Below are 19,607 nucleotides of genomic sequence, written 5' to 3'. Positions count from 1 at the left end.
GGCTCGTCCAATGGGCTGATTAAATAAGAGAATTGTGGGTGGAGGAAGTAGACTCCAATGAAGTATCGCCGGAGCATGATACCAGCAAGGGGATGCTCAGCCTGCGCAGCCAGCGCCTCTTCTTTGCTCAGCCTGCGCAACCAGCGCCACCTCTCTGCTCAGCCCGCGCAGCCAACTCGGGCACGCTCTTATCCTCTATGGTTGCTCAGCTGCGCAGCTAGCTCGGGCACGCTCTTACCCTCTATGGTTACTCAGCTGCGCAGCCAGATCGGGCATGCTCTTATCCTCTATGGTTACTCAGCTGCGCAGCCAGCTCGAGCACGCTCTTATCCTCTATGGTTGCTCAGCTGCGCAGCCAGCTCGGGCACGCTCATTTTATTTCTAATTATGTTCTGATCTCGCTCGATTTCTTACAAGGACATGCCAATACCAGCTCGAGTATTTCAGAGAATCGATAGGGAAACCCGGTGAAATACCACCAGAAAATGACATCTCCTTCTACTGTTGGCGAGACTCAGTTCTGGCAGTGGCGGCAAACCAGGGTCAACTGACTGCCACATCAAACCAACGCCGGATTTCTCCGACGAGGGCAGTGGCAAGCTGTCGAAGAAATAAAAAACAGAAGCTAAGACATCTATCTCTCTTCGAATCAGTTAGGGACATATGAAAATCAAAGATGTATTGCAGCTACTAAAATTTTGCTCTGCTTCTTGTGATTTGCTTGAGACTGCTGCTGTTGGGACTAGTTGTATATAGTTATCTTCTATTTACTAGTGTCTTGATATATGAACATTTGTATTTCTTGTCCTTTGCCTTCTTGATCATGTTTCGAAAGCAGTCTACTATGATTGATTGTTTCTAGGGAAAATCCAGATGCTATAAGTATATGACAATTCTTCTTGATGTCTTTTGAATTCACATGTTGGGAAAACTGCCATTTCTAATCTTGGATTCACATGTTGGCATTTATTTGCTTTAAACTAAATGAAGTCACATATACTTTCCAGGTATCATATACAAAGTATTCATGCATGAATTACTTGATCCCATAATCAAGGACGCATCAGAGAGCTCGTTCTGGCATCCTCTGCCGCGTTGATGGAGGAGAAGCTCTGACTTCCGACGCAGCCATGTACCCCGACGCAGCGCCACTTCTCTGTTAAGCTGCGCAGCCAGCTCCACCTCTCTGCTCAACCTGCGCAGCCAGCTCCACCTCTCTGCTCAACCTGCGCAGCCAGCGCCACCTCTCTGCTCCGCCCGCGCAGCCAGCGCCGCCTCTCGCCCTTGTTGCTCTCTAGATCGTCGGGGATCTTCCGCCGATTTCTGTTGGAATCGCGTCAAAGAATTTTCTCCAATTTGACAGGGAGATTTTCACTGTCATTTGAGATTTTCTTGATTCATGTCATGACCAGAGCAATACCCGAATTTTATTCGCTTACTTTGCTTATGACTTCCTGTACTTTTGTTTGATTTTTTTTGCAAGGGCATGTTAATACCACTATATCGAGTACAACTTGATTACTTAAGGGAATTATCAACTGGAAATGCCAACCGGTCATCCAAGTCATCGACGATTTGCTCAATGTCCATCAAGTTCGTGGTTAGGGGTTCACAACTGCGCTGATTCACAGCTCGGGAACAAAGCAGGGTTCGGCACGAAGACATCTCCTCCGTTATTAAGCTGCGCAGTCAGCTTTGGTCCTCCCTCTCCTCCGTTATTAAGCTGCGCAACCAGATTTGGTCCTCCCTCTCCTCCGTTATTAAGCTGCGCAGCCAGCTTTGGTCCTTCCTCTCCTCTGATATTAAGCTGCGCAGTCAGCTCGGGTTCTCCCCTCTCCTTTGGCACCCCGATCAAGTTCAAATGATTTGCGTAGCCACCCTGACCAAGTTCTCGGTGAATGATACAGAGGCAGCGCAGGTATTCCGCGCGAGCGGAATTCTCTTTTCCATCCTCCTGGATGAAGCTATTGAATTATAACACTCTGGAGAAATCCGAAGGCAGTCGATGCAAGTGCTCTGGCAGCAGATGTTTCTCTGGGCAATAAACACAACTTCAGCGCAGACAAAATCCTCACGAAGAAAGTGAGATTAGAAGGGCAGTGCAGCTGTTTTGAGTGAAGGGAAGCGCAAGTTCGAAGATACACAGAAGGGCAGCGCAGTCGTCTTGAATGAAGGGCAGCGTGGGTCAAACCAATTGGCACGTTCAGAGTGACTCTATCAATCTATCATAGTGACGAGTAATCTTTTATTTTTATTTTGGGGTTGATTTTGTGTTCAAATTTATTGGGATTATTCATTGGATATTGCATTTAAATTTCAATAACTGAATTTGGGATTGTGCGACTATCTCTTACTTTACTTTGGGTACTTAGTAAGTTGATGGAATTGTAATTTCTTAACTTGGGATTCAATTAAATTTGCAGCGCATTTTCTTGTGAAAGTGGCTTATGGATGGGGTGAAAGAAATGTAATTAGTATTATTGCTAATATCTTGTTGCGGTGGAATTCAACTCTTAAATCTGGACAAGACCAAATAAATGATGATTTAAAATTTATTTCTTATTCATATGAGAATATGTTATGAAGTTGGAAGCTAATTGTGATTGCTCGTTGATAAATGCGAGGATCATGCGACATGTGCATCGCGTTCTGAATCACGTGAAGCTTCTTCGACGTGAGATGGGATATAGCGCAGTTTGGACACTCTTGATATAGCCCTCGATGCGGATTGACAAAGATGACAACGCTGAAGGCAGCGCAGGCGGGGGCCTTTGAGGGCAGCACAAGGTGATAATCTTCGAGGGCAGCGCAGGCGGGGGCCTTGGAGGGCAGCGCAGATGGAGTCCTCTGAAGGCAGCACAGATGGAGTCCTCTGAAGGCAGTGCAGGTGGAGTCCTCTGAAGGCAGCGCAGGCGGGGGCCTTTGAGGGCAGCACAAGGTGATAATCTTCGAGGGCAGCGCAGGTGGGGGCCTTTCAGGGCAGAGCAGGCGGTGGTCTTCGGGGAGAAGCTAAAATTGATTCAGCGCGGACATGGTGGTAGTCCTCGAGGTCAGCGCAGTATGGTAGTCTTCGAAAGCAGCGCAGGTGGTGATCTTCAAGATTTACCTTATTACACTTAGACCTGACTTAGGCGACGACATTCGCACCCGATCCCATGTAGCCTGACTCGGCCTTCACAGCCGATCACAAAGACTTCTAGCAGGGTACAGCGTGTTGCAATAGGGGCCTTGTTTAGCTGCACAGCCAGCTCTGGCCGTCTCTCTCCTCTATTGTTGTTTAGCTGCGCAGACAGCTCTGGCTCGCCCCTCTCCTCTGGAACCCTGATCAAGTTCAAGCGAGCTGCGCAACCGCTCTGATTAAGTTCTCAGTGAAAACACCAAGGCAGCGCAGGTACTTCGTTCGGATGGAGTACTCCTTCCCGTCTTCAGGGTCAACATGGAAGCTGACTGCAGTGCAGTTGCGAGACATACTTCTGCAGGGAACATGAGGGTATTGGGGAGTGACTAGAGAAATAAACACCATTCCTTTGAACACCCGATATGATTGGAAGACCTACAGAAAATGAGCTTTAGTGGCAATTCAGCCATACTACGGAGGGGAAAGCCTTAAATGGAATCTGGGTCTTCTCAGCGTAGTCGGGACATTTATCTCAGCCACCTCAGTGCAGTTATCTCAGTAGTTTTCAACGCAGAATGTCCGAGCCGTTGTCAGTTCAGAATGTCTATGCTACGCGCAGGAATATCGTAAGCCGCGAAAGTTAGACAGGGTTCTTTGATTGTCTATGCTCCGCGCAGGAATATCGTAAGCCGCGAAAGTTAGACAGGGGTGTACCATCTTTGATTGTCTATGCTCCGCGCAGGAATATCGTAAGCCGCGAAAGTTAGACAGGGGTGTACCATCTTTGATTGTCTATGCTCCGCGCAGGAATATCGTAAGCCGCGAAAGTTAGACAGGGGTGTACCATCTTTGATTGTCTATGCTCCGCGCAGGAATATCGTAAGCCGTGAAAGTTAGACAGGGGTGTACCATCTTGAGGGCCGCTCTGCGTGGGTGTACCATCTTTGTACCATCTTGAGGGCCGCTCTGCAGGGGTGTACCATCTTGTTCCATCTTAAGGGTGTACCATCTTGAGGGCCGCTCTGCGGGGGTGTACCATCTTGTTCCATCTTAAGGGTGCACCATCTTGAGGGCCGCTCTGCGGGGGTGTACCATCTTGTTCCATCTTAAGGGTGTACCATCTTGAGGGCCGCTCTGCGGGGGTGTACCATCTTGTTCCATCTTAAGGGTGTACCATCTTGAGGGCCGCTCTGCGGGGGTGTACCATCTTGTTCCATCTTAAGGGTGTACCATCTTGAGGGCCGCTCTGCGGGGGTGTACCATCTTTGTGCCATCTTAAGGGCCGCTCTGCAGGGGTGTACCATCTTGAGGGCCGCTTTGCGGAGGTGTATCATCTTTGTTAGCGCAGTCAAGTGCAGCGCAGTAAGTGCGGGGTTGTCAGCGCAGTCAGTGCGGGGTTGTCAGCGCAGATCACCTGAGTCTTCTCAGCACAGGTTATCTAAGCCCTTATCATCTTTAATGATGCTCGACGAATCAAAAGGAAAAATTGCTATCTCTTTTATCTAAGCTTATTTCCAGCATTAAAATACTCTTGTCTAATAAGTCGCAGGGAATCGTGTATGCTTAGTTGACTTGGGAGAGCCGCACAGCGCTGACTCTATATCACGCACCACTGGTTGAACACGAAGAAGACACGGTTCAACCAGACTAGGGGGAGTAGCTGATGAGGACTAGAATACTCATCAGCCCAGCAGCGCAGCACAAGAGCGCAGCACAGCACCGCAGCGCAGCACCGCAGCACAGCACCGCAGCGCAGCACAACACCGCAGCGCAGCACCGCAGCACAGCAGCGTAGAACAACAGCGCAGCCAGAGCGCAGAGTTGGCTTTGCTAGAACCGGAGTTACCCGCTTCACCAACGAAGGACAACGTAGATGGGTCAAATCAAGACTAAAGTGTATTAAGGCTTGAAAGGGCCTGAGTTCAACAATTAGAGTTCATGGGCCTAAGGCCTTTTAGGGCTCATTCTCACATCTATAAATAGAAGGTTAGCATTAGCATTAAGGGAGGAATTCATTCGAGCAACACACTTGTAAAATGTAAACTTTCTTGAGTCATAGTGAAAACCAACGAAGAACCTCCCGTGGATGTAGGTCTTGATGGCCGAACCACGTAAATCCATGTGTCGTTTATTGCTTTCTAGTTTCTAGTTTAGGTGTTGGTGATTCCGTGCTTCACCAGTGTGCCTTTGGATAATAGATATGTTGTTCCACACAATCGTTATCTTCTAATGAAGTATGGAGCGCACATAAATGTTGAATGGTGTAATCAATCCCGATCCATCAAGTATTTGTTTAAGTACATCAACAAAGGAAATGATCGTGTTACTGCATCGTTTTATAAGAGTACAGAGGATGGACATATGGGAAAAGATGTTGATGAAGTGAATGTGTATTATGATTGTAGATACATTTCACCATGTGAGGCTGCATGGCGAATTTTAGGATTTGAAATACAGTACAAAGATCCTCCTGTGGAAAGGCTGAGTTTTCATCTTCCGAATGAGCAAAATATTGTATTTTCTGAATCTGATACAATTGAACAGGTTTTGAGTAAACCAACAGTTGGAGAAAGCAAGTTCTTAGCATGGTTTGAGGCGAATAAGAAATATTCTGAAGCAAGAAAACTTACGTATGCAGAATTTCCAACACGGTTTGTTTGGCATGTAGAAAAAAATAAAAATGCATGGGAGCCAAGAAAAGAAAGGTTTTCGATTGGAAGAATTTTTTATTTGCCTCCTGGGAGTGGAGAAATGTATTATCTGAGATGTTTACTCAACACAGTACGTGGGCCCACATGTTATGAAGACATAAGAACTGTTAATGGAGTTGTATATGGTACTTTTAAGGAAGCTTGCTATGCAATGGGATTGTTGAATGATGATAGAGAATACATTGATGGTATAATTGAGGCAAGTTGTTGGGCATCTGCAAAATCTTTAAGAAAGTTGTTTGTAACATTATTGTCGTCAGATTCGTTAGGATACATAAGAGATGTTTGGAACACATGCTGGATATACTTATCAGATGATATCTTATACAATCGAAGAGCTTTGTTGCATCATCCAGGTAAAATTTAATTATACTTTTTTATGTTATAAATGTACATATTTATCATTTAGAAATTTAAATTAGATTATGTAAATTTATTTATTTATTTTATTTGCAGAACTACATTTAACTGAAGATCAAATTAAGTGTTATACACTTGTGGAAATTGAGAAATTATTGAGTAGTTTTGGTAGGAGTTTACGAGAGTTTGAAGGTATCCCTTACCTAAGTTCAGAGTTTTTTGAAATTGATCAAAATAATTTGATTAATGATAAATTGTGATATGATCGAAAGGCATTATCAGATGAACACAAAGTTTTGGTTACTAAGCTTACTGATGAGCAACATCGTGTTTATGACACTATTATGAATGCGATAGAATCAAATTCTGGAGGAATGTTTTTCATATATGGATATGGTGGTATTGGAAAAACTTTCATATGGAACACACTGTCTGCAGCTCTTAGATATAAAGGGGAAATTGTTTTAAATGTTGCTTCAAGTGGTATTGCATCCTTGTTATTGCCTGGTGGAAGGACAACTCATTCACGGTTCAGAATTCCTATTAATGTTAATGAGGATTCCACGTGAAACATTCATCAAGGATCTCCACTTGCAGAATTGATTGTTAGATCTAAGCTTATAATTTGGGATGAGGCACCGATGATGCACAAGTTTTGTTTTGAAGCACTGGATCGAAGTCTACGAGATATAATGCGGTTTGTCAACCCGTCAAGTGCATCCACCCCTTTTGGAGGCAAGACAATTGTCTTTGGAGGTGATTTCAGACATATATTGCTTGTTATTCCAAAAGGAAGTAGACAAGATATTGTTTTTGCAACAATAAATTCTTCATATCTTTGGAGATATTGTAAAGTTTTACGATTGACAAAAAATATGAGGCTTCAAATTATGAGTTCCAGTGCTGAAGCTATGGAGTTGGAAGAGTTTTCTAAATGGAGTGCGAGTATAGGCGATGGAACAATTGGAAGTGCAAATGATGGTCATGTGAACATTGATATTCCGCCAGATTTGTTGATAAAATGGTCAGGAGATCCGATCGAACACATTGTTAATACCATTTATCCATCATATTGTGCTGATAATGTAGATACCGGTTATCCACAATAAATTCACGACTTAAGCAAGTACAAAAATAATAACAACTAATAATATAAATAATATTTCTATTGCACTTAATAAATAACATGACTTTGCTAAGTCAGTTATAATCTGAAATAATAATTATTGACTGCTCAATAATCCTTATCGTGGTTTCTCACGTGAAATAAAATAATAACTCTGCTTCAAGTACTATATAACTCAAGGTCATAAGTCGAAATTAATCAAAGATCAATACTGAAAGATGCAATAATTATTGGATTATTATTATTACTTCCCTCATATTTATATAAGCCCGATTCATGATCAGTCCTTATTAATCGATTAATTGGACTCAGATAGTTTTAATTACAGATTTCGTATTACGTAATTATTAAGCGAATAATTCGATTGAGCTATTTCCTTTTAATCGATTACGGAGCGAGACCTATTATAATTATCAAGTGGGATAGAACACTCTAGATAAGCGGATTCATTATAGTTATTATCCGACCTCATGCGACGAGCCTTATTTAAGTTATTTAATTTATTTAATCCGAGAGTTAGGATTAATAGTAGATTTCCCGGACTATTAAGCCGGAATAATGAATCATGCATAAGAGAGTCATGCATATTTATTTTCGCATTCTCATTAATCGAGGATTCTCTTCGAGCACATATCTTTTTTAAAGTTCTCGCAATAAAGGTCAAGCGAGAGAGCAATAACTAGATTAAGAGCCACTACACCACAACAAGAGTTGCTATCAGGTGGACATTACTTTCATATATATCAAATGAGTTTCAAATTACAGTTGAATAGTTATTTCATTGCAAAATCCTTGAACTGAAAGTTATTTCAAGTATTGTCTTGCCATAAAATGTTTCAATTTCAGTATGATATCTATCTGATGTGGCTTTGCCAAGTTATGTAATCGAATTCGGGTCCTGAGCAGTTGATAGCTATCCTGCCAGGGCTAGTGTACACCTAGGGCCGTGAGTCATCGAGCGGGTTGGCCGGTCAAGTGTCCGTGAGAGGTGGCCACCTCTCCGGCACACAGCTTCAGATATGATAGATTATAAGAGAACTTAGACTGATCAGTCGAACTTTAAGAATCACAAAAGAATTTAGTGAGCTTGGGCCTATTTCACGAAAACTCCCTTGCTGTACTGTTTATGATGGCATGACAATTTACAGTTTTGAAGCATGTATTTTTATACTTAGGCATACGTGCCCACTGAGTACTTTTGTACTCAGCCCTGCATATATTTCTAAATGTGCAGGTTGAGCAGCTGGTGGTGGTGATGAAGTGACGAGCGGAGTCTTTTGTCTTATCCTTATGTATTAATGAACTCTGGGGATACATGTCTTCATACATGTAATCAGAACCTTATTCCGCTGCGTACTCAGAAGTATTACGTTATTTTGGCTAAGACTGAATTATCCGAACTTACTAGTTTATTTGAGTCAATATGACTAAACCTCCGTTATATTATAAATATTTCTTTTGCTATCAACGATTAAATACTATCCTTACTTGTTTGATTATCCCCCTTTCTACCCCGCTTCTAATCTCCCTCCCTTAGTCACGGTTTCCCCCGGCTTAATTATCCTTAATTAAGGGTCGGTCGTGACAATATGTCTTCATACATATAATAACGTATATCGCTGCATAACTCTGATGAAACTCTTTTATTCAATTTGCTTATGTCTGTAATATCCCATAAGGGAGAATACTTTTCAAACCCTTGCTAAGGTCTTCAATTGCTTATTTATGTTTTACCCGAGTAAGGAAATATTTTAGTCTTAAAATCTTTATTGGAAATGAGTAAAATTTACAAATGTTTCCACTAAAACAAGATGTATTTTCTATTTATTTCACCATTCCTTTTATTAGTCGTACGATACTTGGTATACGCTATCACTGGCTATATCGGGCTGCGACAAATAAAGTATAATCAATCCTATGTAGAGATTTTGCTCGGAATCTATATAACATATACTTGAATACAATGAATTATAATATAGCATTAAACACGATATAATAATAAGAAATAATTATTCTTAACGTTCATCAAGTTGAATTTATTAATTGAAATAAATTAGTGAATTTGAAAAAAAAAAATCATACGATGGTATTTTGCCCGGAGAACCATATAACATGTAGTTGAAGACAATGTATTATAATATAGTATTGAAGTCGATTTGATAATAAAAAAATGAACTACTATAGTGTAAATAATGAAATCGAAATAATTATACTCAATTAAATGAAGTTGAATTAATTGATTGAATTAAATTAGTGAAGTTATATAAAAAATAAAAAAGGAAATATATTCTTTATTTGAATGTATTATAATATAGAATTAAACGCAATATAATAATAAGAAAATGAACCAACTCAAAAAATAAAATAAAAAATGAACTGCGATAGTGTGAGTAATGAACTCGTATAATTATACTCAATGTAATAAAGTTGAATAATACGAACTATACTCGAAGACAATAACAATGTATTACAATAAAGTATTGAATTCGAAATAATTAAACTCAACGTTCATCAAATTTAATTATATAATTGAAATAAATTAGTGAAGTTGAAAGCAAAAATAAAGTATAATCAATCCTACGTAGAGATTTTGCTCGGAATCTATATAACATATACTTTGTCACACCCCAATTCTTGAAGGAATAAACTATAATCGAGGTGCGACTAAATAGAAATGAAACAATAACTATAATTGGGGTACGACTCATCATTTAAAATGAACAAGGGAAAAACCTTGTGAAATCCGAATAAAAGGGATAACAATCGGGCTTAGCCCCTTTTTAAGAAGAAAGACAGGTATTCAAGTGATACGAATCAATCAACGAGCATAATAACTTCAGGATCACAAGTTTAGTGTCATGCTTCTGATAACCAACATTTAGAATGAAATACTTGTGAAATAATAGTCTCAGCTCAACAAAATATATAGAAGTTGAGAGTCTAAGCTCGATAAGAAACATAATTTAGATTTTACATAAAGGTCTTATGTTAGAGAAACAAAAGACAAAAGAGCTAGTGCAACAGCGGAAGACAAAATATAGAGTTGAACCCTAGCCTCAGCTCCACCCCGTCAGCACCGACCAGTCAACCTGAAAAACATTTGAAAGAATTTTTGGGCTAAGTAGTGTGCTAGCATTTTTATAAACATTTCATAATCATAAGAGCAGTTTATCCAATTATACCTGACATGTCTTAGAAGGTTTTAAAGTGTAAGAACTTCTAAGCATGTTAAAACATTTCATTTTATTAGCGCGCCATTGTCACACTCTGTTTAGTTATTCGCTGTGATACCGGACCTTTTAGCCACCGACGTATCGCTTTCTCCCATGACACTTGCCCTGAGGACGTAACTCAGACAAGTTGAATTGACCTCGGGACGCTACCCAGGCAGGCCTTACATGATACGTGCTCCGGAACACATCCAGCAAGCACCCTTATAACGCCTCTTACATGAATTAGTGCCCGATGGAGATCAACCCACCGAAACAACTAACAAGTGTACACAATTCTCAAATAACGTGTTAGGCTATAAGAGAACCTCGATCGATCCATGAATTGCGAGCCTTAAACATAACAGAGCGCACAAAATATATTTATTGGATAAATAGTTTGCATTTCATGAAACATTTAAGCTCATTAGCTCAATCATACATTTGGAAAATAAGCCCACCTGATTAGGCAATGCCTGTCGTTTAATCTTAACTCTGAATCGGAATAGCAGCGCTAGTCCTCACAGTCTACAAAGCCTACAAGAAATTTATAATCTTAATAGGTCTCATGAATCTAAACTCAAGTCACGGTAAAGTGCTTAACATTCTATGATTCACTTAGCCGGGTTTTCAAAATTTAATGAATAAAATAATTGAAAACATTTCTCTTGAGTTAAGAAGACCAACAATATTGCTACTCATCTTTCTTTTGTAATTGGAATTATAAATAAAACCAATTAAAACATGATGCAATGCAGGACTCATTTCATACTTAAGCATATAAAAAGTGTTTACTAAAATATGCACAAGTGTTCTACATCCGTTCTGCTCTGCTACTCTATACTCTGCTCTGTTCTGCTTCAACCAGCTCTGGCTTCCAGCTCTGGCCTTCCCAGCTCTGCTAGTCAGTTGTGGCGTTCGAGCTCTGAAATCCAGCTCCGCTGGTCAGCTCTGTCATTCAGCTCTGACTTCCAGCTCTGCAGGTCAGCTCTGGCATTTAGCTCTGGCATTCAGCTCTGCAGGTCAGCTCTGGCATTCAGCTCTGCTGGTCAGCTCTGGCTTCCAGCTCTGACTTTTCAACTCTGCTGGTCAGCTCTGGCATTCAGCTCTAGCTTCCAGCTCTGACTTTCCCAGCTCTGGCTTTCAGCTCTGGCTTTTCAGCTCTGTCTTCCAGCTCTTGCTTTCAGCTCTGTCTTCCAGCTCTGGCTTTCAGCTCTGCTCTACCCTCTCTACTCTGCTCTCATCTCCCAAATTCAGTACACCTCACGACTCTCTCTTTCTCAGCCCCCAGTACAGTTCGCGCCGATCACCTCCTTGGCAACGGCGAAGCGCCGTCACCTCCCTCTGTTTCCGGCGACCGCAGCGAGCCACGGCTGCCACCCTCAACTCACATCTAAAACTCGACTGAACCACCCAAAACTCCACAAAAATACACGCTCAAAGCTCGATTTACAGCAACTTAAATCAAGACTCTACCTTTATCTATTCTTAACAGTTATGCAGCAAAAATACATAATAACACACAAAAACATGAACATGAAAATGGGTTTCTAAATCGAAAGTGAAGTGAAGAAGCAGGGGAGTTAAAGGTGAAACCTTGGCTTGAATTTGTTGGGCTGCCGTGTGAATCGAGAATGAGCTATGGTTGTTGGGTGAATCGTTGGCTGCTGTTCTTGAGGTTCAATCCGAGAGAGATGAAGTGAGATGCTTTGAGTGAAATTAGAGAGAATGATCAGAGGGCAGCGAAGGAGATTATATAGAGAAGAGAGAGAACAGTGAGGCGGTGGAGTGGAGCGAAATATCTTGAGGAAGAGGTGGGTTGGGCTTTCATTTTCCTTTAAAAGCAATTAAAAGCTTAAGGCCCAAATAATAAAAAAAATAAAGTCCACTCATAAAATGCTTGAATGCTTAATTAAATAAATATGCTATGCATATAAATTTAATTACTAAATTTACAAATGCTTTTGTAAATCATTTTTGTTGGAATTAAAATAAATTCTTTTCCTCAATCCGGCGTGAATCATCTTAAATCTAAGTTCAAAAATAATTCTAAACTTAATATTAATGGGCAGGGTATTACATACTTGAATACAACGAATTATTATAAAGTATTGTAATCGAAATAATTAAAACAAAATGAACTACTATAGTGTAAATAATGTAGTTGAAATAATTATACTCAAGGCGATACAATTGAAGGATGTAATTGAAAATTTATTAAAGTAGTTCAAATATAATAAAAATAAAATGAATCATATGATGAGACATGAATCGAAAAACTAAATAACAAATATTTTATGTCAATGTATTATAATAAAGTATTAAACTCAATGCAATAATAAGAAAATGAAGTACTATAGTGTGAGTAATGAAGTCGAAATTATTTTACTTAATTAAATAAACACATGGTGTGCAATCAAGCTCTTTAATTTAATAAACTTACTTAATAATTTTAAATTTAACCAAAAAAAAAATATTACTTCATTATTTACAAGTATTAATCTTAGTTAATTATTAGTGGAGAAAAATTAAAAAAAATCACAATTTCTGAAAAAAATAAATAATAAAATTTTCAAGAAAAATTATACATATGGAAACAAATCTACGATTATTTTTAGGAGAATCATTAAATAAGTGTAAACAAATGAATAAAATATTATCGGAAAATATAAATAATAGGATTTCTGGAATAAATAATATGTGTGGAAACAAATCTAAATCTTTTTTAGGGGAATACCCAAATTAAAGGAAACAAATCATAAAATAAATAATACAATTTTCATCAAAAAACTAAAATTACAAAAAAAAAAAAAACAGAAAATAATCTTCCGCATAAATTGCTGAAAATAAGAAACAAATAAAAAAGATTAATACAATTTTGGGAAAGAAAAAAAACCAAACAACAAACAGAAATTCTGAAAATATAACCCTCAATAATCGGACAAATTTTTTAAAAAATAGGCAATTCATAAATTTTTGAAGAAAATAAAAAAAAACTTCGAGAAACAAATAACATAAATTTCGAAAAAAAAATTATTTTCGGAACAAAATAAAAAATATTTGCAAATATAATAAATCTAGTTTTATGTTTACAACAATTTATAAATTCGTGGGAAAAAAATTTGAAAAAAAAAATAAAAAAAAACAAATTGAAAAAAAAAACATATAACTTTCGTAAAAAAAATTATTTTCGAAAATTACGGAAATTTAGAGGAAAAAACGAAAATAAAAATGAAATAAGATTAGATTCAAATTAGTTGAGTATTTTAAGGAGATGATATTTAAGTAAAAACACATAATACTGAAAAATCGGTTCATTTTGCTTTAATGAAAAAACCGCAGTTTAGCTTAGGTGTCTAGACATCTAGGTGTCTAAAAATCATTACTCTTTTATATAATTCAATCAAAAAGAAAATTATAATTAATCTATAAAACATTTATTAAATTTAAAAATAAAAAATATATAATTTATGAAAAAATTATTCAAATTTTTGTCTCATTTATTTACTTGCATAGATCGGTGCATTGGTCATATAGAATAATGGATCAATTAAAAACTTTTATAAAATGAGAGATTTTTTTTTGTACCTAATTTCAGTCATCATTGCAATAGATTATGGTATAGATGCACGTGACATTTTTACCCTTTTCCTATAAAGAAGCAAATTTTGCTTAATCCGTGTGAAAGGAAAAAATTTAATCCTGGCAGTCAATTTTGATCTTATCGAAGATGTATAATGGTTCTTAATTTTAATTTTAAGAGTGATTTCAATATTAATCCTGTATATATACAGGGACGGACCTAGGAATTTAATAATGACCGGCGAGATTAATATATATAGATAATTTCTTTTAAATCATATATATATATATATATATATATATATATATATATATAGGTAAAAAAAATGACCGAGCGACAGCCGATGGTGCCTTGCCTTTAGATCCGTTCACATATATATATATATATATATATATATATATATATATATATATATGGAGAGGTTCAGGAAAGAACTAATAAATATAGAGAGACTGGAGAACTATTTTAAGTCATTGATTGGATCATCAAGATTTACGGTGGATGTATCATCTTGATGGATGAATGCAGAACTTGAGTTCAAATCCTGATCTTTTGCCAAAAATCTAATGAAAATTATGTTTCATCAACATAGCTTATTATACCTTGTTTACGGAAGCCATTGAGATTGGGATGTCGCGGTCTTTGCTAACGAGGCCGTATTGATTGATGACGTCGCTCAGAACATACATCATGAGAGGGACCTGCAGACCATCTCCAATGCTGCCTAAAGTCCCCAGAAACATCAACAGCTTGTCTGACCTCTCTGCACTCTGTTTTGATTGAACCTGTCCTGATCTTTTGCCAAAAATCTATCCAACCCCTTGTGCCTCTGTGTTAAAATTTCTTGAGAACCTCATTGACATGACAAAATGCAATGATGCCTCTCAACTTTTTGAAGTCTCAGTCCTCCGCAGTGACGGCGGACGTGAATTTTTCTTCAAATACATTTTAGGCACTGTCTTCGAAAAACTTTTCATCTTCTTACGTGGTACACATCTTGTTTATTTATACCATGCTGTCTTCACTATTTTTCTGCATCAACTAACAACTCTCCACAGCCTTCACTGTGAGAAAAACTTTCAATCTTTCCAAAGTTGCAGAGAAAAATTGTTCCGACTAAAGGAGAAATCTATGACTGCAAAGTCATGTAGTGGGAGAATGACGCTCACATACCTGGTCTTCACCGGACCCTTCCATTGGATCACACCGTCTCTCCGACGTCAAAGTTTGCTCTACCCTCACTTGTATCCAGCGAAGCGAGCGTCTTCTATCCTCATGCCCGGTGCATCGGCTTGAAGTACCTATCTAAAATAGGACAGACTTCATCGTCTTCACCGAAAGGCCTCTCGCCTTTCGTGAAGCTTCCATGCGGAGCAACAACAATGAGCAGGAGCTCGTTGTCAACCGGCGCTACGTCAACAGTGGAACCGTCACAACTACCACTGAATTGACGTCCCCTCACCCCTCGAAACCACTATTTCTCTTCTTGTCTCCCTCATCATCTCACTCCTCTTCTCAATCTCCTTCTAAACCTTCGCCTTCTACATCACCAATAACCCCAATATCTTCCTCCTGCGAACTTACCTTCGCATGGTCTTCGCTTCCTTCTTAGGTTCGTCCTTCTTTTTGATGTTGCCAAAAAGGGGGAAAGAAAGAAGAATAATCTTTTGAATTTAAGTTGGTTAAGCAACATGATCATCCTATTTCATCCGATGATCATGAGGAAGATTAGCCAAGAGGATAAAACCTCGTTTCAACGGAAAACAAGTGAGAGTGGAATAAGCTTAGGAACATGAAGACATGAAGACAGAAGATGAAGATCAAGAAGTTCAAGGCGCAGCTAAGCAGACTGCTGGAGTCCATGGGTTCCCCATGATGTTTTTGTTTTCTTTTTACTCCAATGTAAGTCTTGCTCTGTACCTCGACTGATGGCTTATCAGTCATTCTTTAATGAAAAGAACTTCTTTTTTATCTCACCCTGAAGACAATGACTCTTTGTCCAGGCTCTGATTATGTTTTTCTGTCTTCTCCTTGTTCTGTTTTAGAACTGTTTCGTTCTTAACTCTAAGTACAAGTTATTAGGTTCTATTGTTAAGGGGGAACTGTTTTCACCCCAGTTTTAGAACTTGTACTGTGAGTTCAGTCTTTTTGTTGTCTAGAACTGCTGTGTGGTTTTGGCATCATCAAAAAGGGGAAAATTGTTGGGAACCTTGTGGAATATCCTAACCCTTGTTTTGATGATACCAAAATTCATAGGTCGTAATTGTAATAGACTAGAATTGCTTTGAACTCAAGTGTTAGAGTTCTTTTCTAGTTTAGCTTGCGGTGTCGAAGACTGAAGACTGAAGACTGAAGAACGAAGGACTGAAGACTGAAGACTGCAGATACCAACTGAAGTATTAGTTGAAGAATCAGTTGAAGACTGATTACTTAATGCGCGCAATGTACTGATACTAAAGTCAAGTATCAGTTGAACATTCCTCCTAGGACTGATCTTCCAACGATCAGAGGAAGCCACGTACTCACAAAGTACAGCCGCATTAAATGCAGAGATCTCAGAATATCTTTATCTCTGCAGAGGTCATTCCTATCTGGTGGTTACTTTTCAGAGACGTCACATCTCCTGTCCATCAAAGAGAGCCGTTTCCACCCAGACAAGGAACCTCGAAGATTGAAGCCTCAGCCCAAATTCGAATTGCTCTCCAACGGAAGAAATCTTGAGGACGGTCTACGCCAACGGATCTATTCAAGAGTTCTCCTACAAATAGTGCTCGAGGATCACTTCAACCTTCACCGATTCAACGACATAAGCTAAAGCTCTGCCGAAATTGCTACTCAGCCTAAAGCTTAACCTCACCAAAGCTTGAATCGAAGAAGAGAATTCCAAAGCCAAAATCAGTCACTGCTGATTACACATATTCTCTTAGACCTTAGGCAAATATATCCTTACCTAAAGCTAAGGTCAAAACTAGCTTCAAAGAACTTGTTCTTTGTAGCATAGTTGTCACTCGTTCAAACCTCTCCCAAAAGAGTGTTTGAGTGATTCGGAGTTCAGAAAGGTTTTCTGACTCTGAGAGTCTTAGCACAGGTTGTGTTAAGCAAGAGAAGTCTTAGCACGGGGTAGTGTTAAGCAAGAGAAGTCTTGACACGGGGTGTGTTAAGCAGAGAAATCCGACGCGAGTGAAGCGTGGGTACTGAAAAAGGGTTTTCTTCAGTGGTACGGTTGTGTGCACCGGGCAAGCACACAGTTTGGTTTGCAGTGCACCTGTTAAGCACTTGCGGAGTGGATTGTTGGTCTAATCAACCAACCGTGGATGTAGGAAAAGGTTTTCTGAACCACGTAAAAGTCTCTGTGTTGTTTACAGCTTTCAGTTTTACATTCTTACTTGTGTAATCTTAATTGATAAACTGAACACTGATTAACTGCAAAGAGCAACCTAATAACCAACAACGTGCTCCACCGAGGCTATTGGGAAACTAAGTTTAATTTCCGCTGCGTATGATATCAGTCTGACTGACCTATCTTCTGATAGTCAGGAAGAGTGTTATCATCTCTGTTTTAGCAAACTCGACTGAAGCCCATAAGTGCATCAGTTAAGTTCCAGTAACTTAACTGATAACTCCTTACTGAAGAGAGTTCAGTATCAGTCGTCAACCCTGTTTTGTTCAAACTGTTTTCAGTTAACAGGAGTCGTTGTTTGCGTGTAAAGTTTCATTTTGATCTCTGACTGAGATCCCTCTGATTGAGGTTTATTTAAAAATAGTCCATAGGTGTATTCCCCCCCCATACACCTATTCGAGACCCTCCGGACCTAACATTAAAAATAAAAAATATATAATTTATGAAAAAATTATTCAAATTTTTGTCTCATTTATTTACTTGCATAGATCGGTGCATTGGTCATATAAAATAATGGATCAATTAAAAACTTTTATAAAATGAGAGATTTTTTTTTGTACGTAATTTCAGTCATCATTGCAATAGATTATGGTATAGATGCACGTGACATTTTTACCCTTTTCCTATAAAGAAGCAAATTTTGCTTAATCCGTGTGAAAGGAAAAATTTAATCCTGGCAGTCAATTTTGATCTTATCGAAGATGTATAATGGTTCTTAATTTTAATTTTAAGAGTGATTTCTATATTAATCCTGTATATATACAGGGACGGACCTAGGAATTTAATAATGACCGGCGAGATTAATATATATAGATAATTTCTTTTAAATCATATATATATATATAGGTAAAAAAAATGACCGAGCGACAGCCGATGGTGCCTTGCCTTTAGATCCGTTCACATATATATATATATATAGGGGAGAGTTCAATGGAGACCACTCCCCTATATAGAGAATGAAGACCAAATCATGTGCGTCGATTCTAAAATATCCAACGGTCTTGATTTGGCTGATTTTTTTTATAATTTTCGTTTATTTTATTGCTAGAAGGTTAAGTTGGTCATTTTAATTTCTCTCTCTCTATCCATACGTTTTTAAATGCTCATCTCTCTCTCTATCTAACCAAATACGTCTGATTCATTTCTCTCTCTCTCTCTATCTCTCTCTCTCTCTCATATACTTGACAATGGAGGTCTCTTTTCCGGCGAAGCCGCGCCAGACCAGCAGCGCCGCTCCCCCATGTCTGTCCGTCTCTCCTCAAAATCATTGTCCCTTCCTTCCTTGGTAATGGCCGCCGTCGCAGGTGGAGCCACGAACACCGCCGCTCGCCCTCAACTCTAGATCCCTAAATCTGCACTATTTTCTTTCGATCTCCGGCGACCACCGGGTGCCATGGCCACCGCCCTCGCTCTCCTCTCTTGACCGATCAATATCAGCCGCCGCCACCCGAAACCCTAAGTCGTAAATCTTGACACCCCCTTCGATCTCTCTTCAATCCCCAGGCGGAGGGATTCTCGAGGCTGTGCTGCCCCGGCGTCGTCAGGGTGAAGCCGATGAAGACGGCGATGGTGAACGCTCGTGGTGGCGGCCGTCGCGCCGTGCCGCCGCCGGATCTGCAGATCTGCATATCGCCAAGGAAGTGTTCGTAGAAAATAATCAATGAACATATTGATGTTCGTCAATATGTTCGTAGAAACACCGATGAACATATTGATGTTCGTTGTATATGTTCGTAGAAAAATCAATGAACATACTGATATTCGTAAATATGTTCGTAGAAAAACCAATGAACATACTGATGTTCGTCAAAATGTTCGTAGGAAAACAATGAACATACTAATGTTCACCTATTATGTTCATTGACAGATTAGGTCCCAAAATTGGAAAAGATGAATTTTCGGGATTTGTTCAACCAGATGCCATAATTCGTGGATTTGAGTGGACGTTTTTGCCCTTTTTGGATTAAATAAATGCAATTAACCATTATTTAATTACATGAAAAATCAAATCAGGAAATAATCTGGATCATTGATTGGATTGAGATGAATGGCCTTGATTTGGTCTTCATTCTCTATATAAGAAGTGGTCTCCATAGAATG

At 39.0% G+C, this 19,607-nt stretch overlaps 1 protein-coding gene and 1 pseudogene across 1 annotated transcript in view; one reads left to right on the top strand and one right to left on the bottom strand.

The window, feature by feature from the left end:
- Nucleotides 1-19,607, bottom strand: part of LOC131016908 (uncharacterized) — a 1,184,262-nt gene that overhangs the window by 961,463 nt on the left and 203,192 nt on the right. The gene's annotated exons all lie outside the window — the stretch shown is intronic.
- LOC131015726 (uncharacterized) lies at nucleotides 5,348-7,298 on the top strand (annotated as a pseudogene).

This window comes from Salvia miltiorrhiza, chromosome 3, assembly GCF_028751815.1.
Source record: "Salvia miltiorrhiza cultivar Shanhuang (shh) chromosome 3, IMPLAD_Smil_shh, whole genome shotgun sequence".
NCBI classification, from domain to species: domain Eukaryota; kingdom Viridiplantae; phylum Streptophyta; class Magnoliopsida; order Lamiales; family Lamiaceae; genus Salvia; species Salvia miltiorrhiza.
The sequence above is the reverse complement of the archived record's forward strand: the minus strand, read 5'-3'. Positions and strand labels throughout refer to the sequence as shown.